This window comes from Ambystoma mexicanum, chromosome 1q (genome assembly GCF_040938575.1).
Source record: "Ambystoma mexicanum isolate Mex_15411 chromosome 1q, UKY_AmexF1_1, whole genome shotgun sequence".
NCBI classification, from domain to species: domain Eukaryota; kingdom Metazoa; phylum Chordata; class Amphibia; order Caudata; family Ambystomatidae; genus Ambystoma; species Ambystoma mexicanum.
The window spans coordinates 1,409,319,037-1,409,345,352 of NC_090922.1; positions in this window are offsets into that span (position 1 = coordinate 1,409,319,037).

A 26,316-nucleotide genomic window follows, 5' to 3' on the forward strand; every position below is an offset into this window, starting at 1 on the left:
TCTGCTAACAGCTTCGGGAGCGTAATACTATCTAAGTATTCCCTGATGTCATTGGGAGTTTTCAGGTCATGGTTGACATATAGTTCTGTATAAAAATGGGAAAATTCTCTATTTATACCCTCCTCGCTTGTTGTTCCTGTGCCGTCCCTCGCTATTATGCTGGAAATCGGAGTATGGCATCTTTCAACTTTCAGTAGGTTAGCTAGGGTGCGCCCTGCCTTGTTCCCATCGCCAAACCGGCGTGCCCTGGCTCGGGTAGCCATATACAGCAATTCCCTGGTAGCTAGTTTACTGAATTCTTGTAAATTGCTATTGATGTCGGCAAGGGTGCTGTCTTCATGCAGGGATGTATATTGTTGCTCTAACTCCCCCAACCGTTTCTCCACCTCCGCCAGTTCCCCCCTGACCGCCCTCAACAGCCCCGTGGATTTGGAGATCAGGATACCCCTCACCCATGCCTTAAACATCTCCCACAAAATTGCGAAGCTATTTACTGAGTCCTTATTGGTTTCAAGAAAAAATTTGACCTCGGTGTGCAATTCCTCTGCCACTGCAGGGTCCCTAAGGATGTCGGGAGGCATCCTCCATCTGCTGACCGGGGGTCTAAGGTCACCTAGTGTCATGTCTAACACGATAGGGGAGTGATCCGACAGGGTGGGGGGAAATATTTCACTATCGTTGATTTGGTGCATAAGAGACGCAGACACCAGCCAGTAATCAATGCGGGATTCGGTGTCATGCACCGAGGAGTAAAAGGAATACTGTCTTTTTTGGGGGTGTAGTGTTCTCCAGGCATCCACCAGTAACCATTGCGACATGATTTGTTGTACAGTGTTAGCTGTTTTCGTGGGATTCCTGCGTGTGGAGGTGGAGCGATCTAGGGTAGTGTCTAATATGGTATTGAAATCCCCCCCCCACAGTATTTGCTCCTGCCACATAAACCAATCTCTTGCATTACATTTGTGTAGAAATCAGGGTTGTCCACATTTGGACCACACGTGTTTACGAATATCAGTTCTTCCCCTGAAATGCTTCCGCACACTATAACGTATCGACCTAGTGGGTCTATTTTACTTCTTCCCAATTTCAACCCTACGGATGGGTGAATCAGGACAAGTACTCCTCGTGCCTATGAGGAGTATTCTGTACAGTATCTATGTTTACCCCATCCTTTCAAGAATTCGGTATTAACCTTCTGGAGCGCATGAGTCTCCTGTAACATGTCAATCTGAGGATGATGACGAGTCACATAGGCTCCCACCTTATTCAACTTGGCTTGGTTGTTCAGCCCACGTATGTTCCATGTAAGATGTTTCAGTCTAAACCCTTCTAACAGGGTTAGCCATGTCTGTATACCCATTTTGCGCCTCTTGGCTTGCTGTTGCTTAGGAGAGTACCATGTGTCGCAATGTCACCACATTGTGTAACTTGAAGGACTCCTCCAACTGAGTCCCGACCCCTAAACTCCCCCCCGCCCCCACCTTGCTAAACTGAGCTGAGCATCCCATGATATTTCGGTCCCTCACCCACATCATCTTCCCCAACTTGACGATGCTGCCCTGTAACGTACATTCCCTTAAACTTGTGGAGCTTTCATGAGGGTCTCCTGTTGCATGCACCTGGCTTGTCCCAACGGAGGCTCTCGGCTCAGTTCACTATACGTTTTTTCGTTCAGTCTGTATACCTTTCAAAGTTTTCCTTTCTCTGGGCGGCAGGGAGTCGGCACCCGCCTCTAATCGGGAGTTCCCTCACCCCTTCCCGATTCTTCCCCCCAGTCAGGGCCTGAGGATGTACTCCGGTTAGTCAGCCGTATCTGGTATCTCATCCCCCAGTTGTGGTCTGGCGTTCTAGTCGACCATCCGGTCTCTGGGAGGTAGAGGAATGGAGGCCTCAATGTATGCCATAGCTTCTGTTGGGTTTTCAAAGAAATGGGCTCTACCACCATGTTGGATTCTCAATTTTGCTGGGAAGATGAGGGCATAATGTACATTACGTATTCGTAACTTTCTCAACTAGTTCATAGGACCGCCTCTGTGCCTGTATACCAGCGGAGAAGTCCGGATATATGTGGATTCTGTTATGTTCAAAATGTAGAGTACCTTTCTCTCTGGACAGTCTAAGTACCACATCCCTATCTCTGTAATTAAGGAGACGTGCTATTATGGTGCTGGGAGGCGACCCCGGCTTCGGCTGTGGTGCCAACGTGCGGTGAGCCCTTTCCACAAGGAAATGTTCGGAGAAGGAGTCTGTTCCCAGGATGTTTCTCAGCAGGTTTTCCACTTGCCTCTCCATGTCGCCTTTGCCAAAAGTTTCCGCAATTCCAACAATCCAGATATTATTCCTCCGAGATCTTGACTCTAAATCTTCGCACTTATTTTGAGTTTTCCGTAGCTCTGTCTGGAGGCGGGCTATGTCGCGGCCATGTTGTGATATTGTGTCTTCGTTGGTGCTTATCCTGCTCTCCGCTTCCGTGATGTGCACACTCTCTTTTTCCACTCGGGCTTTAAGGGACCCAATTGTTGTGACTATATCGTCCAGTTTGACGTTGACTGCCATGAAGCCATTCTGGACCAGTGTCGCCAGGCGGTCCAAGGGATCTTCCCTTTGTTTGTCGTGTTCCTTTGGCGCCTCCTCGGCCGCCCTGTGTGGCTGGGAACTGGCGAAGGAATCCATCGGACCGGTCTTTCTCCCCCTTGTTCCCTTCCTCTCGGTGCGTCCCATGTATTGTGGTGTGTGGCCCTTGAGTGGACTGTGTCCTCCCACGTAGTATAGACCTCCGCGTAAATGTTCTTAAACGAGCAAAAGGGTGGGCAGTGTGCGAGCGTTGGCCTGCCACGCACCTTTCTTCCTCCGGGTGTTCAGCTGTCTATGTGTGCTCTCCACAGGGCCAGGGTCTTCACTGGGGTGGTCCTGAATGTTTGGTCACATATACTGCCCCCACACAGCTCACAGCGGGGTGCCCCTCCCGCTCAACTCCAGGATTAATGGGTTACTGTCCAGCAGGAGCCGCCAAGCTCTGTCTGCATACAGCCGGGTGTTAGTGGTGCACCTGTCACCACACCTCATAAGTTTAAATGGTATCTTATTGGGCGAACCCCACTAAGTGCCGGGGGGGACTCGGCTTTCTGTGTCCCCTCTGCAGCGGCAGCCCCAGTCCCCAGCCACTCAATGAATGCAATCTATGCGTTTCCCGCTGTATCTCATTTGGTATGTACTGGGCGCTATGTTCAATTGGATGCAGCACTGGCCTCAGTTGCGGATCTGTGGCATCAAGCCTCCCCCTGCCTCTCCCTGAGGGTTATGGCGTGGCACGGGCAGTTCTCATTGTGGGGGGAGGCCTGTCCACCCCACTTCACTTACTTGAGATGGGGGTGCAACACGACCCCCCCGCTTGTCTCCGCGCTGCTCCCCTGCGCCCTCCCTCTCGATCCGCTAACACGGGAGAGAAGGGGGCCAGCCCGCCAGCAGCGGCCGCGGCGTCGAGCGTGTGGTAGCTGCGAGAGCCGTGTGATGCTCCCAAAGCCGCTCAGCTGGCCCCCCGAACTTCGTTCCCGGAGGCAGCAGCAGCAGGTGTTGGCCGTCCCCAGCGGCAGCAGCAGCGAGTGTTGGTCATCCCCGGCGGCAGCAGCCGCAGGTGTTGGTGTTCCTCGTCGGCGGCCCCCGGTGCTCCAGTCGGCAACAGCTGTATCCACCTTCGTCTGCAGGCAACGCGGTACGAGATCACCACTTCGCCCCTCCCCCACTGCTTCCCGCTCCTCCCGGCAGACCTCCGGCTTGCAGTAGATATGCTGTGGAGCTGGCGGGCGGCCGCAACGGCACCTCCAGCCCGCCCAGGCACCTCCAGGCAAATATTGCGGGTCCTCACGGGCGTACAGGCAAGATTTTTTCTGTTCTTGTTCTGAAGGTCTTCCGCCTCCAAAATTCTCGTCTCACAGTCTTGCAGGACGGTTCTGAAAGGATGTATTCGGTTCAGGATTAATGTTGGAGCCGGAGCTCTCTTCTCAGGCAGCCATATTGGTCGTGTGCAATAGCACCCCCCCAGTATTTGTATTCTTTTTAATAACTGTTGTATACTCACCTGTACCCTGTGTCGTCTATGATAACTCTTCAATAAGGTCATTTGAAATGTTAAAGATACCAACATTGTGCCTGTTAGGAAGATGTATCATGTTTATGCTTCATCCCCTCTGCTAGTCAGACCCCTAGCACTTTTTTCTTGACTTCTGGACCTTTTTCTTTCTATCCTGAATGAGTGGAGCCTTTTTCCACTCATTCATTCATTATGGGCTCTGTCTTTTGGAACTCTGTTCTCTGTGTTTTACCTTTGCTATGGAGTCTACTTTCCTCCATGTCCCTTTTAAGGCATCCGTGTTTAACCTTTGCAGCACACAGCTCATTATGGGCAGTGTTGCTGGGCACCCTTTGTGTTCTCCTTTGAGATTATTTTCTTTATCCATGAGAAACTACAGTTCTTTAGGATAGGATACCTTGAATCCCTCCTAAAACGTTATACTCTGAGAGATTGGCACACACCGCCTTATGTGGAGTGCCAAGGAAATACCTATTATCCCCTTTCTCTCTGCTCCTGTCATTCTTTTAATCAGACAACCATCTTCTTATGGCTGGTAGCAGTGGACAAGTTCTACCAATTATTGTGCTATTTTTTGCCACTCACTATTCAGAGTCTCGGTTGTGCACAATAGGGCCACCTAAATTCCAACTTGGTGTCTCTCTTCTTTTTTGCCATTTCTAGCATGGTTGTTCTTTGTTAGCCATTCTTCTATCGTTCTAAGAGGGGGAGGTCTGTGTGTGTGTTTGCCTTTGACGGGAACCGTTGAGTGTCTGGGCAGGCAGGAAGTGGGGGAGGAGTTTTTCACTCCCCTGCGCTTTGTCTGCCTGAGTGCCTGAATGGAACCAGTTCCACTGGGGTCTGGTTGACCTGATTGGACAGCCATGCCACCCCTTTCTGTAAACTGGTGAGAGTTTGCAGAGGAGTGTGTGCTGAAACTGAATAAAAAGTGAGGCTCCTGAGATGAAAGGCAAGTCGAGCACTGGAAAATGAGGCAACCGAAGAAGAAGACCAGAGATGCCTGCAGACTGTTAGGATTAGCCTTCCCTTCTAGGGTTTGTAAGGGAAGGAGGTGTTAGGATTAATCTTTCCTTCCATGGTTTGTAAGGGAAGGAGGTGTTAGGATTAGTCTTCCTTTCTATGGTTCACCTTCTGAATGCTGTATGTATGTGGTGATGTCATTTGTGGAATGCATGAGCTAGCTTGGAGTGTTTGTGTATGAATGGGTTCTAACCCAGGCAGTTGATCTAAGGAAGCCTGGGTGGTGGGAGCCGGTGGGCTTCCCGCATGATTTCCTCCTATCTCCTAATGGACTTGATGACACCTGATTTGTACCTGTAACTGAAGAACCTGAATAAAACAACCATTAAGCATACCTGCAACTGTATCCTGTTTATATCACTGTGACCCAGACAGGGTCATAACAATTGGCGACGAGGTCTGGTCTTGGAGAGGACTGGAGATGGATGGACCCTGGAGGCGACAGGTACCTGTGTGAGTGTGGTCCAGATAAAGGAGAAAGGAGATACTGCTGCGGGGGGTGCAGAGCAGGAGGAGGAAGTTCATGTAAGAGACTGTTACAAAGTAGAGGGAGCCCACTACCCCCCCATGGTCCAGGAAGTGCCCCACCACCCAGGGCTGAGGAAATTTGGATGCCCTGGTAGGCACGCAGGGGTCAGCAAGGAGAAGCACCCAAGGCTGAGTAAAGCAGGCCGTAGTAATAGGAACCCAGGAGGGAATAAAGCGATCACCCCATTAGGCTCCAAGGGACAGGTAAAGGAGCTTGCGCCAAAGGACTTTGTTATGCTACACTGGGGAAGCAAGGAGACTGTCCCAGCATTCATGCTAAAAAAAGAAGGGGTGGTCTGCGCTTGAAGGGAAGTATGGGTGCAAGAGGTTAAGTCGTTTGTTCAATGTACAGCAATTAGCTTCATGGAAACGTGGAAGTTACCATTGGATCAACTGAAGTTGCCTCAGGTGCTTTGCATGTGACCTTAGCTGTGGTTAGGAGTTGCTCTGTGCTGCTTTGGGGATTTGATTAGTGACGGTTGGTGAGGAGAGCTCCGACGGCTCCCGTGTTTGTAGAGGCACTGATGATGTCATGATGTCAGCTGTGGAGTATGGTGGATGAGCCGAATGTCCATTGCCAGCAATCCAAAGGGAAAACGCGTTCTCATTGGAGGAAGGGCTCACCTGCGTGCTTAGCGCGATGACGTATGGGAGGACCTGTTTCTGTTCCGAGTTATTTGAACGTGAAATAACTGTCATGTCCGCAGAAAGGAAGCAAATGTTTTGTTTCGATGTCCGGAACATGGATTTTCCACATTGTGCAGTCAATGTCACGTACGGCAAAGTGGGCGAGCGTGTGTTTTGAGCTGATGCAGAGTAATCTTGGATTTTGTCAAGAGTAAACAGCGGGCTCATTGAAGTAAGCGTAACGCTGTGAAAAGGAAAATAAGAATGTATTCCCATCAAATGAGTGCTGTGTGTAGGAAATGGCACTCCTGATGTCATCAAAGTCATCTTTGTTTTTGATATGACAAGACATTTTTTTATAGCACAGTGTTCAGTAACATATTTTGTGGACACCAGGTGGTTTTGGGGAGCACTTAGCTTACTTATTTGTGTGTAATGACGCGAAGGAGCCAGGTAAATTGGAAACAGCTTTATTCTCTTCAACCTGAACAGCCGTGTCCTCGGCCGCTCTCACTACGTCTCTCCTCTCCTTCCAACTGCCAACAACTCCGCACGAGCATAGAATTCTCCTGAGAATTCCACGCTCGTGAAGAGCACAACCGGAAAAGCCATTACAACACTTCTCCCCCCGTCACACACATACACACACACACATACACACGCGCACACACACACACAGGAGAAGAGCGCGAACATGCCCCAAACACCACGTGAAGGAACTGGAAGAGAAAACAAAAGAAACACAAAGAAAGAATATTGCTTAGTAGGAAGGAGAAAAGGATTGTCCTAAAGAATGACATAAATAAAATCCTCAATCATCGGCAAACTCTAGGACAAAGTCCTTATACTTAGCTGGCACTTTCTTCACTCTCCTTGGGCAGATATTTGTGTCATTGCTAGTCTCCCCAGAAGAATTATGCATAGTAGACCCCACTTCCCCTGGAAACAGCACAGAATCCTGCGAACTACTTTGGGAAACTTCATCAACTCCCCCACCCAGAGGCGCAACACCCTCACATTCCGGGGAAGAGACCCTCATACTCTCACCGACTCCTGCACCCATAGGTGCTGGCACTACCACCATACCATTGGCCCCCGTAGACCCCGGAACGGACGCAATACAATCAGTCGCATCATCACCAGACCTAACCGTTCCCTTGCCACCTGCAACCGTACCACCACCACTACTGTCATTTGCGGAACCACACGATTCCTCACAAGGAGCAGCTGTCCAATTTCCATCAAAACTCCTATCCTGCCCCCCCCGCGTAGAGTATCTTCTTCCAGCCAGATGCCACCAGGACTTTCCACTGGAACCACACGTCTCAAACTCCATCTGGTTCCGTCCTGTAACTTTACATAGCCACGACCAACCTTGGTCACCATACATGGCTGCATGAACTTGCTCAAACCCTTGGCCACGAACCTGGGATTCTTCACAACTACATGGTCACCCACTTTCACACGCAAGTGCCTCCTCCGTTTAAGTTGACTTTGCCTAAACACATCCTGCTTGGCGCGAACTCTATCGAGAACTTCTTGCATGTTCACACGAGTTTGAACACCACCCCCCAAGGCAGCGACCCTCAGCTTGGACCCAGGCTTCCTTCCCCTCATTAGCTCAAACGGAGACACACCCGTAAGGAACAAAGGGGTAAGCCTATATGCCTTGAGTGCTTCTGACACCACACTACTCCACGGCAAGCCATTAGCAATCGCCAACTGAACCGCTCCTTTCACAAACCGATTCATGCGCTCCACTAACCCATTGGCCTCTGGGTTGTACAAAGCCACCTTGTGGTGACGAATCCCTAACTTAGAGAAAAATTCTTGCATGGCACTTGATACAAACTGAGGACCATTGTCGGTGACAACTCCTGCAGGTACACCCTCCTTGTCAAACACTGATGCCAAAAACTCAATTACCTTTTCCGTAGTTGCGGAAGACAAAGCTGTGGCCTCCACCAACCTGGAGGTGTAGTCAACTAATACCACAAAAAATCTCAACCCACCTCCCAAGGCGTCTATGGGCCCCATGATATCCACCGCCACCTTGGACCACACATCTTGAGGCACTTCCACGGGGTGAATTGGCTGCGCTAGGGTCGACTTACTTTTATCACTGACGGAACAGGCTGCGCAGTCCTTAACAACCCTTTCAACTTCCTCATCCATCTTGGGCCACCAATACCCTTCTCGGAGTCTCCTTTTCGTCATAGATCTCCCGATGTGACCCTCATGCGCTAACTCCACAAGCCTACCCTTTAGAGACTCTGGTGGAACTAACCTAGAACCTCTAGCGATGCCCCATGGACCTTCCGACAACTCTGACCACACTTGACCAAATGACTTACTCAAATCTTCCTTGCCCGCACCAGTCGCAAGAGCTGACTTAATACTGTTCAAAACGGGATCCCGACCACACTCAATATCCCACTCCTGTTCACTGATTGCAGGAAACACTTTGGCCACCAAGGTGCACTCATCCCCTGCTACATTCTGTACCGGATTCCCAGCATACGAATCTTGGCGTGGAAAACCAGAGAGACAGTCTGCCACTGCATTTTTATCACCAGGCACATACTCGACCTTAAAATTGTACTCCCCCATGTCAGCCATCCAACGCATCACTCTGGAGGATGCTTGGGCCAATCCTTTAGTTGTTAAAACGTGCACTAACCTTTTGTGATCGGTGCACAAAGTGTATTCCACACCCCATAAAAACGTCCTAAAGTGCTTCGATGCCCAGACCGCAGCCAGGGCCTCCCTCTCTATCACGGCGTATCTGCGCTCAGTCTCACTGAGTACCCTGGAGGCAAAGGCAACAGGGCGGAAGGCCCCCTCAAGCCACTGCTCAAGTACAGCACCCACACCGTATTCACTCGCATCTACAGTCAAAACCTTCCTCCTAGAGGGACAAAAGGAAACCAAAGAAGGAGCTTGATCGACTAGAGCCTTCAAATGTTCAAACTCGCGCTGGCACAACTCAGACCAGTCAAAACGAACACCCTTTTTGAGTAACGCTCTCATGGCCACAGTCTTGTCAGAGTACGTGGGAATGAACCTGCTGTAATATTCGGCCAACCCTAAGAATGACCTCAGCTGGTCCTTGCTGGCAGGTGGTGACACCTCACACAACGTCTTCACCAAATCAGCCTTAGGATGTATCCCCTTAGCATCTAAGGTGTGTCCAAGATAAGTGACGCTCCCCACTCCAATCTTACATTTACTCAATTTGACTGTCAAACCACTCTTCTCCAATATGCCAAGAACTTGCAAAAGCCTCTCATCATGCTCCCTGTGCGACCTGCCCCACACCAAAATATCGTCCTGAAAATACTCTACGCCTCCCACACCGGAGAACAACTTCTGCATCACTCGCTGGAAAACAGCAGAGGCGGAGGCTAAACCAAAAGGCATTCGCCGGAAACGAAAAGCCCCAAACGGGGTGATGAATGAGGTGAGGGGCCGCGATTCAACATGAAGGTCCACTTGGTGGTAGGCAGAGGATAGATCAAGGGTGGAAAAATGAGACGCTCCGCCCACCAGAGAGAGCATTTCGTTGATGTTAGGCAAGGGATGTCTGTCAATCCAGATACTGCAATTCAAATCCCTGAGATCGACACACATCCTCATGCCTCCATCAGATTTGCGCGCCAATACAATAGGAGCCAGCCACTCTGAGGATTCCACCTCTTCAATCACACCAGCCTCCAAGAGTTTGTCCAGTTCTGCCTTGAGTGGATCCCGTGCGACAATGGGCACCCACCTGACCTTATGCACCACCGGGATAGCACCCCTCTTCAAAACTATTTTGTGGGAAAAACCATGCAACTTGCCCAAGGTAGAGGAGAACACCGCGGGAAATTTGACCTGGAGCACATCAGCTGTCAATGGACTAGCATCCTTCCACTCATCCCCACCTTCCTTGCTCACACACAAAACTGGGACCGCCTTACCCGGGTGAACCTCGATATCAAGAGATGCCTGTTCATCCCAACCAATAACCGGATCACCCTTGTGTGCCACATAAAGTTTACCTCTAGTCCTTCGCCCGTGGAACTCTATGTCAACCCAGTCATAACCAAACACTTTAATGGGGACACGCCCATAAGCACAAGGTTTAATGTCAGGTGGAATCAAATCGGACACCTTTTTCTGAAACTTAGCCTTGTACAACTCGGGAGAGACCATGGTATAAGGAGAGCCAGTGTCAACTAATACGCTAAGGGGAACCCCATTCACATTAAGGGTAGCCCATGCGCTCTTCTTAGTGGGTCCCACACTCAATAACGCCCCCTCCTTGGCGCGTACACCCGGTACCTGCGAAGGACTGACGTACCAAACCACCGTTACATCCTCATCGGCCCCATCGGGGTCCACCATGCGCACACTCTCCCTCTGCGGACCACCCCTGCACATGCGGGTGTAATGCCCCCTCCCCTTACACTTCCTGCACACAACCGCAGAAGCAGGACACTCCTTGGACCCTGCAACATGTCCTCGCCAGCCACACTTCTTGCAAAGGTCTTTGGCGCTAAACGTTCCTCTTTGGTCCTTGTCCCTGGCACGGTTATCCTCTGCCTTGCGTGGCTGAACCATGTGTACCAGATCCACTTTTTCAGTCATTTCTTTGACACTCTTCCTGGACTCTTCCAGGGCGCGGGCTATCTCAATCACTTTATCCAAAGGAGGGTCCTTTTCCGTCCATAACCTCTCCCTAACCTTGGAATCGCTTGTCCTCATCATGATCTGGTCGCGAATGTACTCCTCCATAAGGCCCGTGAACTTGCAGGTCGAAATAAGGGTGCGCAAAGCCGTCACGTAGGAGTCAATACTTTCACCAGGCCCTTGCGCTCTCGAGAAAAAGTGATACCTCTCCAACACTATGTTGGCTCTCTTGCCGAAACGAACCTCCAACTTCTTGAGAGCAGTTTCATAAGCCAACACCACCGCCTGGCCCCCCTCCCCTTCACCATCGCCAGTGGGCAACGCCAATATGTTGTTTTCTGGAGGATGCCTAAAGATCCTTAGACCCTCCGTGCCGAGACAGTTAAGTAGGGCCGCCTCCTTATCGTCGTCCGATAACCTGGAACCCCCTGAGGCTCTAAGGTACACTTTGAAACTATCCACCCAAAGCTCCCATACAATGGGAGGCTCACCCGGGTTGGGTAAAAAAGCGGGGGGAGGACGGGCATTGCTATGCTGCATTACTAAACAATGCTGTAGAAACAAACTTGCAACGCGGAACTGGAGAAACCTCACAAAAGAAGAGCGCAGTCGGCAGTATAGATGCGGGCCCAAGGACGCTTGAACTGGGTTAATGGCACTTTCAGCAGATGTAGTAAGAGGAAGAAAAAACAAAAACTCTTCTGCTGATAAAACGTGGAGAGTTAGTGTAGATGGGTCTGTAGACACCCCTGGGACCATGGGTTAACCGTGGATGAAGAAAAGACAAATCCGCCCCTTTGCAGTCAGTCCGCCCCTTTCCAGACAAATCCGCCCTTCTTCTGCTGGTAAAACGTGGAGAGTTAGTTAATAAGGGCCTGTAGACACCCCTGGGACCTTAGGGGTTAACTGTGGACGAAGAAAGGACAAATCCGCCCCTTTGCAGTCAATCCGCCCCTTTCCAGACAAATCCGCCCCTTTACAGCCACAGGGGCCGTTTCCTCCTCCTCTGGAGGCGGGACGTTAAAATCCCTGACGTGGCTCAGTCACACTGGCAAACCGCCAGGAGAAGCGGCGAGGAGAGGAAACCCACCCGGGCTGGATCCCCTCCAGGGCGTGCACGGCCTCACCTGCGAGGAAAGCTGGAGGCTGTCAACGCCACGCTCAATTCAGCTCGGGAGCGCGGCAACTGGTGTCTGGAATGGACCGCGCTCGACCACGTCCGGGAGCGCGGCACGGAAGGCACCAGTATCAGGCACAGAGGACCGTCTGCAGACAGCAACAACAGTGATGGCCGTTGTGGACCGCGCTCGACCACGTCCGGGAGCGCGGCACGGAAGGCCCCAGTATCAGGCACAGAGGACCGTCTGCTGCGGAGAGTGCGACCAGGCTGCTGGGCTGAAGGAGAGCCTCCACAACAACAGGACACACGGCTTCGTCAGGCGCGTGGGTATCAGGTTGAAGCTCGTCGCCAGTGTAATGACGCGAAGGAGCCAGGTAAGTTGGAAACAGCTTTATTCTCTTCAACCTGAACAGCCGTGTCCTCGGCCGCTCTCACTACGTCTCTCCTCTCCTTCCAACTGCCAACGACTCCGCACGAGCGTAGAATTCTCCTGAGAATTCCACGCTCGTGAAGAGCACAACCGGAAAAGCCATTACAACAAGTGTTCAGTAACATATTTTGTGGACACCAGGTGGTTTTGGGGAGCACTTAGCTTACTTATTTGTATGCTACATCCTTGTTCCCATTTATTTTGATGGAATTGGTAGTGTAAGCACAACGTTTTGTGTGGAGCATGCTTGTTAGTTAGTCATAGCTCTCAACTCACCCGCTTTTGGCGGGTGTCACCCGCCAAAGCATCTACACACCCGCCCACCCGCCAGCTCATCTGTTTCACCCGCCTTGGCAAAGGTGGGAGCTACGATTCATATTTTTGCCGGGACCCGATTTCGAGATCCCGAAATCGGGTCCCAGCGCGACTCTTCCTGCGCGAATGGAGGCGTGAAAAGCAAGTGTCATGCTTTTCACGCCCCCATTTCCTACCCCTTCCCCTCCCTGGCGCTCTCCTCCAATGAGGGGATTGTGCCTGGGAGCATTCCTCCCCACCCCCCTCCCGTAAAAGGTCAGCGACATAGAAGTAGGACTGCCGTTTCATGTTTTTACGGCAGTCCTACTTTTATGTTTATGGCCTTTCTGGGTTTTCACCCGCCTTGGTATCAAAAAAGGTTGAGAGGTATGAGTTAGTAGTGTATTTTGACGTGAGGTTAGGTGTAAAATGTTAACTACTAATCTTTTGGAGGCTTTTAGGAAGGTCACATGGCGCAGTTGCGATAATGGGTGTCTAGTATCAAACCCTGTGATGCTAGTCATGTGATAGTATAAAGTGACAATGATTTTGAAGTGGGTGTGTTTGTCGCATGGATGACTGTGACTGATGACTGCGAGTATGATGTGCATTTAAAAGTGTCTCATCAAGGCTGTCTAATATTTAATTTTAACCAATTTGTGGATTTGCAGGTTGTAGCCTGGCATCCTGTAAATGTCAACATTGGACTTTTAGGTTTTGGGATTGACTTTGGAATGAAATTGTGTTGTGCATTTGATGAGCTTTACTTCAGTTTTCCCTTACATGCAGTTTTAACCATTTTGAGGATTTGCAGCTTATAGTGTTGTCAAATAAAGGGCAACATGGACGTTTAGAGGCTGACAATGGTGACATGACTTATACTGCATTTGAAGGCATAATTTTTGTATAATGCCTGAAAAGTTTCAGTTTTTTTAACCACTTGAGGAATTGCAGGTATTAAGGTTGCATTCTGGAAATGGCAACATGGACTTTTAGGTTTTTGAATTAGAGCTAACTGAAATGTTATTTTTCTATGTGAATTTTAAGAATATTTTTTTTTTTATTTGGGGTGTGGGTAGGGCCCTGCCCACACACCACTATTTTCACCTGTTAATAACCAACATGTTTTTTCTTAAGTGTTGAGTGGTTATGTTGAAAAACTGTTTGAAGATGCATGGCGTGCATGTAACCAGTGTCAAGTGTGTGTGCACTGACTGGTTGTGGCTATTCTAGTGACTCTGCGGAGTCATTGTGTATGTGACTAGTGGTAGTCTAGTCAAGTGGCTCAGAGGAGTCTTGATAGTGATTTGTGTGACTAGTGGTAGTCTAGTCATGTGGCTCACAGGAGTCTTGATAAGTGTTTTGTGTGACTAGTGGTAGTCTGGTCAAGCGGCTCTGCGGAGTCTTGTTAGTGATTTGTGTGACTAGTGGTAGTCTGGTCAAGCGGCTCTACGGAGTCATGTTGGTAATTTGTGTGGCTCTGCGGAGTCATGATAGTAATTTGTGTGGCTTTGCCGAGTCATGATGGTAAATTGCGTGGCTCAGAGGAGTCAGGGTAGTGATTTGTGTGGCTCAGAGGAGTCAGGATTGTGTTTTGTGCTGAGCCATGATGGTGAGTGATTGATTATTATTGTTTTTACTTGAAGTGTTGCTTCTGGGGTCATCCTGGATTTTGTTCTGGGTGGTTCTGGGAGCATGGCAACAGAACATCTTGGTAGTGGGGTTACCTGGTTGTTTTTAGTAGCCATGAGGGCTCGAGGTGCCTGGCCAACACCTCAAGGAAGTATGGTGGTATGGTTGACTGGTTCTCCACTGGTTGCCTCTGTTGTGAGTGTTGCTATGAATGTTGAGTGGTTGAGGATGAGTCAGGTGAGTGTGTTTTGGTTGATTGGAGGCGCCTTTCTCTTTAGTTGCCATGAGTCTACGGTCTGGTGTAGTAGGTTAGACATGTTCCTTGTAGGTGTGTAGCGGACTTCGTGCCAGCCCGTATAGGTGGCCGTTTGTGCTCATGTGTGGCAGCCCTGAGGTCTACCAGTGGCAGTGGTGGACGGGAGGTGTTTTGTTTCCTCAGGTTGTGTATGGAATGCTGGTTAGTAGCCCAGAGGGGCAGGTCTGTGCTCCAGCGTGGCAGGCTGGTGACCCGTTGGTGGCGGCGACGGTTGGAAGGTGATGCGTGATTTATTGAAGGACAGAAGTTGTTGCTGTTTAGATGGTGGGGTGCCGTTACCGGATTGTTAGCTACGCCTGGTTGTCCAGTTGTTAAATTCTTGGTTTTTTAGAGTGACTGGCAGGGTATTTGTGCTTGAGGCCCGTCTGATGGTTAATTGTGATGACGGCTTTAGGTCACAGTGTGCTTGAGGTGTGAGACTGGATTGTTTGGGATTGTAAAGGAAGGAGGTGTTAGGATTAGCCTTCCCTTCTAGGGTTTGTAAGGGAAGGAGGTGTTAGGATTAATCTTTCCTTCCATGGTTTGTAAGGGAAGGAGGTGTTAGGATTAGTCTTCCTTTCTATGGTTCACCTTCTGAATGCTGTATGTATGTGGTGATGTCATTTGTGGAATGCATGAGCTAGCTTGGAGTGTTTGTGTATGAATGGGTTCTAACCCAGGCAGTTGATCTAAGGAAGCCTGGGTGGTGGGAGCCAGTGGGCTTCCCTCATGATTTCCTCATATCTCCTAATGGACTTGATGACACCTGATTTGTACCTGTAACTGAAGAACCTGAATAAAACAACCATTAAGCATACCTGCAACTGTATCCTGTTTATATCACTGTGACCCAGACAGGGTCATAACACAGACCCTTTGTAACACCGTGAAGTGACCAATGCTGTCCTGGCCCCGTTGTCTATGCAATAAAGGAGCTCTAAAGAGGACGACTCCTTCCCTTAGGCTGGTGGGAACAACCAGTCCTGAGAAGAACTACAATCTGAGCCATCTCCCGACATCCTGTGACTTTCCAGAGCTACAGACCACGAATACCATGAGACCTCCAACCCAATTTAAGTGCATCATCTCAGAAAGGCCTGATCCATCCAAGTGTTTGCTGAGCTCCATGTGAACTTCCAGAGACACAATCCAACTCATCCAAGACCCTCACCAGAGTGCTGGACTCTAGGAATCAAAGAAGATTGAACAGGGGAATTTTGTCCTTTGTTGGTGCTGCAGAAAAGGTGCCAAAACAGACTGACCAGAGAAGCTGAAGAAATCCGTGCCAGAGGTCCTCCCTCAAGACTGCTGCTGAGAGATCCTGTCAATTGTCCAGCCTTTCGTCACCAGACCAAGGAATCCAGAGGTCGGTTCCAGTGCTTTTAGATAGAGGAGAATCCATCCATAAACATTTATTCTAACCTAAGGTACTGTGGGGAGAAAAGGTATTGTTTAACTTAATCCAAGAAGTTGCTTCAGAGCATTGGAGTGCACGTCAAGGTATCCTGGGGGTCCACTCTTACCTTCAACCCAAGCTGCTGCTTGTGTCCCTTTTGCAAGTCCTCCAACAGGGTCTCTGACATTGGGCCTCATTACGACCCTGGCGGAAAGTGACTGACCGGACCGCAACAGCGTAAATAGCGTTTCCGCCATTGCACGAAGGAGCAAAGTGCGGCCAATCACGACCCATCGGGCACGAGCATTACGCCATGGCGGAATCCGAAAGGCTGCGATGGCGGAAATGACCCCAAAACGGCCCTTACCGCCGCCGTACGCTGCACCAGGTGCAATACCGCCACCCATCTTAGCGGTCACCGTAATGAGCGGTCACCGTAACGAGCGTGCACCGCAAATTACGGCCACCGTAAATATACGGAAACGGAAGTAAAAGCATGTGGCCGGAACGGGAAACAGCACGCCGCACAACTATAAAATCCGAATCCCAACACAACCATAAAAAATCCGACCCTGACACACATCTCAACCCGTTAGCAACCCCAGTTAAAAAAATAAATATGGGAAAGGTAGCCAAGAAAGCGTGTGACCGCAAGCGGCAGGTACACTTCTCCCGAGAGGAACTGACCGTGCTCACCGAGACCCTCCAGGAAAATTCCGCCGTCGTCTTCTCCAGTCAAATGACCAGGACGGCCCTTGCCAACAAGAAGGCCATATGGGCCCTGGTGGCACAGCGCGTAAGTGCGGTGGGGACAACACCCCGCACGCCACAGCAATGTCGCAAGCGGTGGGACGACCTGCGGATCCGCGTACGCAGCATACTTTCTGCGAACAGGAACATCGCCACAGCTACCGGGGGGGGTTCAGAGTCGCCCATCAAGTTGACCCCCTGGGAGGAAATCTGCGCCTCCACCATAGGAATGGAGAGCATAGAGGGAGTCGGAGGGATGGAGAAAGGAGTGCCGACATCCGGAGAATCAGGTAGGTTGGCCAAGAGAAACAATGCGAAATCCACAAACCACGAACATGTGCAGTACCATGTGACCCCATAGTGCAATACATACTTTGCCCTGACAGCGCCCTCTAAAAGTCAGAATGAACAAACAAATCAATCAAGAAGCCATAAACAACCCCTACATGTGCAGCATGCACCCCCTAACTGCAGGCAGCCAAATGAATGCATCCTCAATCCACACGAAAATGAGACCACCTCCAAGGCCCAGTCCCAAATCAGCCTCATGTACCACCCCAATGCATTTGATACGTTGCCATTCCAAATCCGACAGACCCATAACTAACGCTCGCCCCTCTTTACTCCACCACAGGGTCCGATACCAACGACGAGCTGCAGGACACCCCTACCAGCACGCCTGCAAAGAGGGCCAGGACCAACGTCCCAAGAGCCTCCACCTCAGGTGCAAGGATCAAGACACGGCAGCAGCAGGAATCAAGTGGCAGCACACTGGAGGGGACTGCAACAGGCACCCCAGCAGCCAGCAAGTCCACAACCCCAGCACCACAGGTCCCCCCAAAGAACGTATCTGATGGCACTGCCTCTGGTGGTAGCAGCACCATAGGTGACACAGCTGTCATGCCAGCATGCTCCGACACGGAAAACAGTGCTGGCGACGTAGGTACCATCCATGACCTTTCCCAATCCCCCTGCATGTTCCATCCCCTACACCATGACGAAACCACGCAGGGGCACCCTGAAGACGACGACTGGCCAACCCCCACAAGTCCTGTGCCAAGGCAACATGTGTTGAGCAGCCCCCCTGTCACACCACCGCAAATGTCCATGGCCCAGCAGAGGCAACAGTCCCTCGACCTGCTGATCGAGCAACAGCAGGAAGCGTCCACGCTACTCAAGGACCATGCAAATGAATGCGGGGGTTCCAGGGCAGCCATGGAAACATCCACCGAGACACTCAGGGCACAAATAGAGAAAAGTAGTGAGAGCCTCAGGGGAGAAATGGAGAGAAGCACCGAGAGCCTGAGAGCACAAATGGAGAAAAGCACCGAGAGCCTGAGGGGGGAACTGCATGCGACGTCCAAAGACGTTTGTGCTGAACTTGCTGCTGTGCGCCGTGTGCTCTCGGAGCTCTCACAAACCCTCAGAGACATGCATGGACGCGAGCAGGCAGAGACATCATCCGTGGCAAGTTCCGTCCAGGGCAGCCCCCAACGCAGATCTGGCAGGAACCTGCGCTCCACGGGCAGGGGTGCCCCTGATACCCGTAGAGGGGGCTTGCAATAGCGTCTACCCACGGACAGCATGCATATTTGGACACTGGTGTTGGGGGGGGAGGTAGTAGGGTGGAGGGGGTGTGTTGGGCTTCACTGGGTGGCGGGTCCATAGGGTGTATAAATCAAATCACATTAACAATACAGCACCTCATTATCATCCAATGACATGTGTGGACATTGATATTTGCGTACGAGGCCTTCATAGGCGTACAGTCCACAATGTGCCTGTACTACACACACACAGTGCCACAGGTCCCCTTTCCGTGTAATAGGCACCATGCGTGGTTGCTAGAAGCATGCATCTATGATGCTCTGTCGGATTGCACGTACATCCTGTGCCTCATGGACTCCTTGAGGTGCCTCCACATCCCCACCCTCATCATCATCATCATCTTCAGGTGCATGCAGTACAGCGTCAGGGGGCATGGGCACATTCCTACGTATGCACATGTTGTGCAGCATGACACATGCCATGACCATCTTAGAAACCTTCTCATGGCTGTACATGAGTGCCCCGCCAGACCTGCTGAGGCTGCGGAAACGAGCCTTCAGTAGGCCGAATGCCTGTTCAATGACCACACGGGTACGTGAGTGGGCATGGTTGTAGTCCTCCTCATGCTCGTTCTGTGGGTTCCGGACTGGTGTGAGGAGCCATCTCTTCAGTGGATACCCGGCATCACCTGTATGAGACGAATAAAGGGTGTCAGTGGAATGATAGTGCTAAGTAGCCCCCCCCCCCCTGCAAGGTCATTGACGCATCAAATGGGCCACGATGTCATGCATGGAATGAGACTCACCGAGTAGCCAGGATCTGTGCCCTGCGTGTCTCTCCATGTAGCGTGGTATTCTTGTGTTCCTCAGGACCATAGAATCATGGGTAGATCCTGGAAATCTGGCACAACAATGCGTAAATATCTTGTTGGAGTCACACACCATTTGCACATTGATTGAATGAAATTGTTTCCGGTTGCGGTACTGGACCTCCATGGCATGTGGGACAACCAATTCAACATGGGTGCAGTCGATGGCACCAATGCAACCCGGGATGCCGCCAAGTGCATGGAATCCCACTTTAGCGTTGGTAATCTCCTGGTACGTGCGTGGTAGTGTGATGTGGTCGTCGGCGTGCTTCAGGAGGGCATCGTGCACTTGGAAGAGTGTCCGTGAGAACAGTGGCTGTGAAATGCCATGCAACTGTCCCACTGTGTGCTGGTAGGTGCCTGTGGCCAGGAAGTGGAGTGCAGACACCACCTTCAGTAGGGGTGGGATGGCGGTTGGGCTATCTATCATGCTCACGAGGTCAGCATGTGTCATGTCCACAATGGCGATTATGGTGTCCCGGTCCAAACGGTAGAGGGTGTGGATCTGCTCAGCAGTGAGGTTGAACGGATCGGCTCGGAGGCGTGGGATTGCGGGCCGCCTGCGTGGTGGTAGTGGCAGTGCTTGTGGGCCTTGCTGACCCTGCCTTGCCCTCCTCCTCCTCCTTCTCCTCCGTTTCCCCTGTGCGCCCGGTTGTTGCACCTGTTGTTGTTCGTCGTCTTCTTGTAGTTGTAGCACTTGCAGTGCTATCTGGTACCCCAGGCCCAACATCGCTAGTCCTGCCGGTAGCATTTTGGAGTGGGAGTGGTTGTGGGAGGGGTTTGGGTCTGCAATATATGTGCTGTCGGCCTGTATGGCCTCCACCTGTGCTGATTGAATGAATCTGTGGCAGATGCAATCCCTTCTGGCCGAGCACGTCCCGCACGTAAGGCTGCATTTGGCCGCATGGCATCTTGGGATTTGAATCATGTATCAAATCCCGATGGCAGTGTGATGTACTTTGACTGATCTTCATGCTATGCTCCCATTGTTACACATGCTATGATTGCAGCCGCTTACATACCTGTGAAGAGTCAGTGGTATGTAGGGCTCGATCGATGGCCGACCCTCATGCAGCACAGTAACGTACTTCACCGACGGGCGTGGCGTGCCATTTGTGATTGCAGCCAGTTAGCATCATGACACACAGCCGCACTACATTGATGTAATTGTGAATGCAAGCGTTCACAGAAGCCTTTTCGACGTAATGTTGCAAGTGAGGAATTCGAAGGCCAGCATTTTGGGTTTTGAAGTAGCGGCGAGGATACGCCCACAGGTCTGGCTGGAAATGTAACGTTCTATTGTAGAATGTCCTTGGGACATGGCCCATAACGAGCAGGCAATGAATGATATGAATTGAATGGGATGCGCAACAGCGTAGTGGACGATAAGGCAGGACGTTCCCAAATCCATCTTGCTTCACAACACTACAGATCCGGCCAGGGGCACAGTGGTTTTTGCGGACTGCATTACGCACAGACGCGATGGAAGTTTCACATATTATGTGAGTGAATATTCATGCGTTTTCATTGCGGTATGAGGGAATGATGTGTGGATGCATGGACTGATGATTCCGTTTAGGGTCTGCCATGTACATGGGTTTTTTGATTCTCTCCCCTTCCCCTGCGTTATGTGATGCAAGGCTGCCATAGTGGGACATACGTCTATCTGCCCTTGTCGGATCCTCCCTGTCTCGACGCGCCTTCATACACTTGTGTCTAGGCACGTTACTAATCCCATGTCATGGGTTCTATCTTGACGGACGCATGCACAGTAACCGACGTTGACAATGGTGTATTTAGCTCGATTGGTTTCGTTATGATTCGATACTGATTTAGGGGTGTGTATATTCCTTTGGAGTGGGCTAGCATGCATATGGGTGTGGATTTGGTGTGTTGAATGAAGATTGTAATGCATCATGAGTCCCGTAATGCAATCGGTTGATTTGTGTTTCTTTTGGGTGACAGGTATCTCCTGCCCTATTGCAGATGCCATCTCTACGCCACTCCTCCAGATGGTTTTTACTCTCGACTCCTGCAGCTTCGGGTGAATCAGTGGAGCACCATTTCGATCATATGGGACGATCGCCAATGGGCCACATGCCCTTACGCTGTACTGGTGGCTAGGTGCAACATTTCGGCCTTTCAGCTCGACTAGCGCCTGCCTCATGGGACGGACCTGCGGTTCTTGCCGCTTCCATGTGGCCTTTTGGAACGTTGATGTAGGCCCTGTGTGCCATGATGGTACAGGGCGTCACACAAGTGGAAGCCGGTCAATTATTGCAGATGCAGCCCTCGGTGATGATGGTTGTTTTGGTGGTATTTTGCAAATTGCTGTGGGGCCTTTGTCATTTGGATGTGCATTTAAATTGTATTCCGATATTTGTCGTGTTGCGTTGTTCTTTGCAGGTGATGTGGCGATTTTCGCTTTGTGGCGGTATGTATTGCGTGATGATCTGCATTGTGTTCCGGCTTCTGAGTTGAGTTGTGTGGTACAGTACTGGCCGCGTTTGCCTACGTAGCACAGTATGGTCACGGATAGGGGCTGCCATTGTGACTGTTTACATGATGTGCTGTTCAGGGGCGGGGGATTGGCTTTTGGCCGACTGGTGCCTGTCAGCCAGGTCGATTGGTGGAATGATGGGTTGTTCAGAATGTGGCTGGTCACAGGTGACTGTGTTTGCGTGCGTTTGTTGGAGGGGGACTGGGGTCATGTCCATTGGAATAGCTTCTGTATTGATGCCATCTGTGCCCTGCAGCTCCCATCGGCCCCTCTTGGGATGAGCCTGGCTGCTCAGTCACTCTGCCGACTTGTGTGGTACATGCTTCTGCTGATGGTTGGTTTGTTTACTGGCATGAGTACAGGGCTGGTGCAATCCCCCTCAGGATGCTGTTTTGGATGTTGCCTTGCGCTGGTGGCAAGCGATGGGGGACTACTGTTGTTTTGTGTCATGTGTTCTTGATTTTCATTTTGATGTTTTGTAGCTTCACATGCCTGTGCTGCGTCAGTACGGCTATGGTGACATGCCGTACATGGATGCCCACTCACGGGGCGCTTTGAGCCCCTGCATGCTTTTCTACGTTGGCATGCATGGGTGAATTGTGGATTTCACTGGTTGCATAGTGTGAGTACATTGCGCCTGCCAGGAGTTGTGCAATGAGGCCAGGGAGTGGAGTACAGGCACTCAGTGGGCCATTTACGGTTGGTTCGCGTTGCCGTATTTCTCGCCATGGCGGAATGGTACTTTACGACGTGCTTGATGGCGTTCAGTACATGTCCGCTAGGGTCAGAATTCGCGTACCGTTGCGCCATGGCGGTGATTCCGGTTTTGCAAGGCGCGCGTGCGCGTACTTGGTGCAGTTAGCGTTGCCGTTCACTGCGGTGTCGCTAATGGCATCGTACTTTACGGTGACGGGTCATGATCGCAACGAGCGGTGTTCGATGGCGGTATTGCATTTCCGCCATCATTTTTCCATTTCCGCAAGGGTCGTAATGAGGCCCATTGTGTTATTCTTCAAGCATTTTTTTTTAACTAGAGACTAAAAGTATCCTATGGAACTTTTACTGTTTCCCGGCTTTGTAAGACTTTGAACCCTTTCCGTACTGACTTTGACTTTAAAAGCGTTAGTGTGCTCCGAAACTGTCACTAATAGTTTAAGCTCTGCTGCTGTTTGACTAACTGTTTTCCTTCCAAAAAGACTTTATCTTACGCAGTTTTGCTAACTAAATGTAATTACAGTATTTCTTCTCTCTTATGCGAGTGTGTGGTAATACCGATAATATGGTAGAACTGACAGTGTCAAACACTAACAATTGTAACCATGAGCAACTGCAAACTAAGCAATGGCCTATGAAAAGTATCTACAAGTAATCCTATCTGTTTTGGTTTAATATGCTAAGTATTTTACAACATCTCTTGTGTAAATGTAATTAATATATATTTTATATACATTTGTGTTTCTTTGTATTGCATTACTAACTGGGTTCAGTGTACTTACCTACAGCTCACATCTTCCTGACTGCTCTGCCACTCTACCAAGGTTCCATGAGTAGTACAGACTGATACTGAGAGCTGGGGACCTGTATACCATTGGAATAGTTTATGAAGTCTTACCTCAAGTGGACTTAAGGAAAACACCCCTAACATTGCCCCACCCCACAACATTACCACCTCCATTTTGAGTGTCTGCATTGTCCCCCATACATTGTCCCCCATACATGCACTGCCGATATTACTGACCCCTGGCTCTTAGGTTTCAGCCTGATCCATCTGGTGAACATCAAATACAGGCACTGTAATATCACCCCGCTGTTCAGCAGTACCACCAGTACCGCTATCCATAATTGGGAGGGGTTCTTAGGAGATATTTCAACAGCTGTATCGCTGTTTGTGTGTGATGTTGATGCAAACTCAGGGGGGACAGCAAACACATTGGTTGTAATACCTTCACTTACCACCTGGTCATTTGCAATGGTAAGGACACTGACATTGCACCCCTCCCCATCGTTATTCACACACCCCTCTCGAGCATCACAATCACAATATTAATGATACAAGCATCTTCAGTGTCAGCAGTATCGATGCACGACTCTTTTTCATTGGAACTGACAATATCAACAATGCCAACATCACTCAAAAACACCAAGGGATGAATAACAGCTATTATGCACAGTGTATGAAAGCTCCAGGGGTGGCGGCCTGGCACTGGATTGGACCCCGTCCCCCTGCAGAGCAGTCATCAGCACATCTAACTCATTCATTGTGTCAATATGGGTAACAGTGGTGGCACCCGGTTGTACATACCCCACGCCACCCTAATTCACCACCACCACCAGAGTGTCTTCATGCAGAAGGAGTGCAAGTTTGCCCTTGCACGTAGCTGGAGGATGGACAGACGAGTTGCCAACAGGGTTCACTGGTGCAAAAGCTAGGTTATCTAAAATTGTGACAGCTGCGCAAGTGTTGCCTTCTTCATCGCTAATCATGACATCATCACTCGTGGTAGCCCCCTGCTGAACACACCTGTTTGTAGTTACCACCCCCTCCTGCTCAGGTGTAAAACCCTTTGTCGTGCTTTGGGGACCATTTTTCTTTAGCCACAGTCAGGACCCACGACACTGTGGCTGCTTTACGACATTGGGGTCATTTCTAACTTTGCACTGCGACTTTTGCTGCTTGGAACAACAGGAATGTACATCGCCACACTCCAGATCCCGCTTCAGAGCCCGTCTAGCCTGTGGCTTTACACTTTTAAAACATAATTTCATCCCCAAAGCAGTGGGAGGTGTGCCTGAAGGCACTGATAATACAGGGGCCCTCACCCCTGCACAGGCAAAGTTTGGGTGTTTAAATGCCCTGTGACATCCGTCAGAACCCTTGATCGCACTGGCGGTGGGGGGGGGGGCAACTCCAGGGCTGGGGTTTGAAACAAGGCCAACCCCTGTAGCGCTCCAGGGCTGACAATATGTTAAATGTGCTACCTCTTTTGCCCTGCCCATGGTAGAACACAGGGGGGTGGCTTGGCCCCCAGTGTCCCTGTAAGGTCTCCATTTGTTGGCCCATTTCCCAGGTACTGATTGTCACAATGCAATGTGGGGACAGCGCAGAAACCATAATAGCCGCAGTGGTTCTCGGAATGCTGGGGCCCCCAATCCAGCCATGCCTATTGCCTCATCTGAAGAACATATCTGTTATGTAGTGCTCCACACAATCCCATAGACCTTTGATGGGGGCTGCAACCCATTACTGCCCCTTGCTGATTCAGTGAAAAAATGGAATCCCATCCTCGGGCCCCCAGAACAGCCAGGGCGTGTTGGAACAGATGCACAAATCTCCATGTTCACAGTGTCCGATGTTTGTTGGGGTCCACATTCCATATCCAGATGGCTGCTGAACCATTCAGTTGTTGGAATGCCTGGTGTGTCTAAAAAAACAAATAGAATCAGAATAGGACATCTTTTACACATTGCTGATCGTCTCGTTGAAATATTCAAAAGCAATATTCCAGCCGCGGCAATACATAACATATTACGTCTGATGTGGCTTCCTGACACTTGCCCCCTTAAAAATGTCAACAATTCATGCAGTTTGTGGGAAAGAATCTCGGCTACACCTCTTCATCAACATGTGTGATCTTTGACAAAAACTCAAAACCTACCATGCAAGGCCAGCCAAAATTGGAAGTTCACATTGTCAGTATTGTGCGAGACACGCCTGGAGCTATAAGGTGTATTTTAAAAAGGCTATCAGAGGGTATCACTCTTCTAGCTCACAGTTGACAGCTAAACACGCTGTGTGCCTTAGAAACCCATTGAAGCTTCCAAATGTAAAAGACGTGGAAGTGGCAGCCTAACACTCTGCGCTTCCCTTGCATGCTGAGAATAGACGCAAGCTTTTCAGCGCTCTTGAGTGCACCTAACGAAAAATGTAAATTGTACCGCTTTGCTCACAAAAAACATAACAAATGTAAAATGTAACGCCTACTTGGAAATGCAAAATGAGTCCACTAGACCCACAGGGCACAATCTAAAGCATGAACTGGTATAGTCGTTAGAACTTGAAAGAAACTGACTTTTGCACATCGACAATCACTGCTTTGAAATATTCAAAAACTATTTTCCAGCCCCTGCAATACATAACATCTTAAGTCAGATGAAACACCCCGACACTTACCTCCATGATAGATTTCACCAATTCAAGCAGTTTGTGTGAAATAATCTCGGCTTCACCTCTTCATCAATAAGTGTGATCTTTGACAAAAACTCAAATCCCACCGTTCCTGTCCTGCTAAAATTGGATATTCTCAAAACCCTTGTATCTTTCACACACAGCAGCCCCTGAGGGTGTCAAAGCGGATCATAATCTATGTGTGATGTCTGCCATCACACACACAGTGTGTGATGTCTGTCTGGTAAAGATGTTGAACAGTGCCCTCCCACCATTTCTGGACTTAGACCCAGCCCTTTGAAAACGATTTGATATACATTTTATATAAAAAATATTTCAACATTCTTTTATATCTTTTTTATATAAACTGTATATACAAATA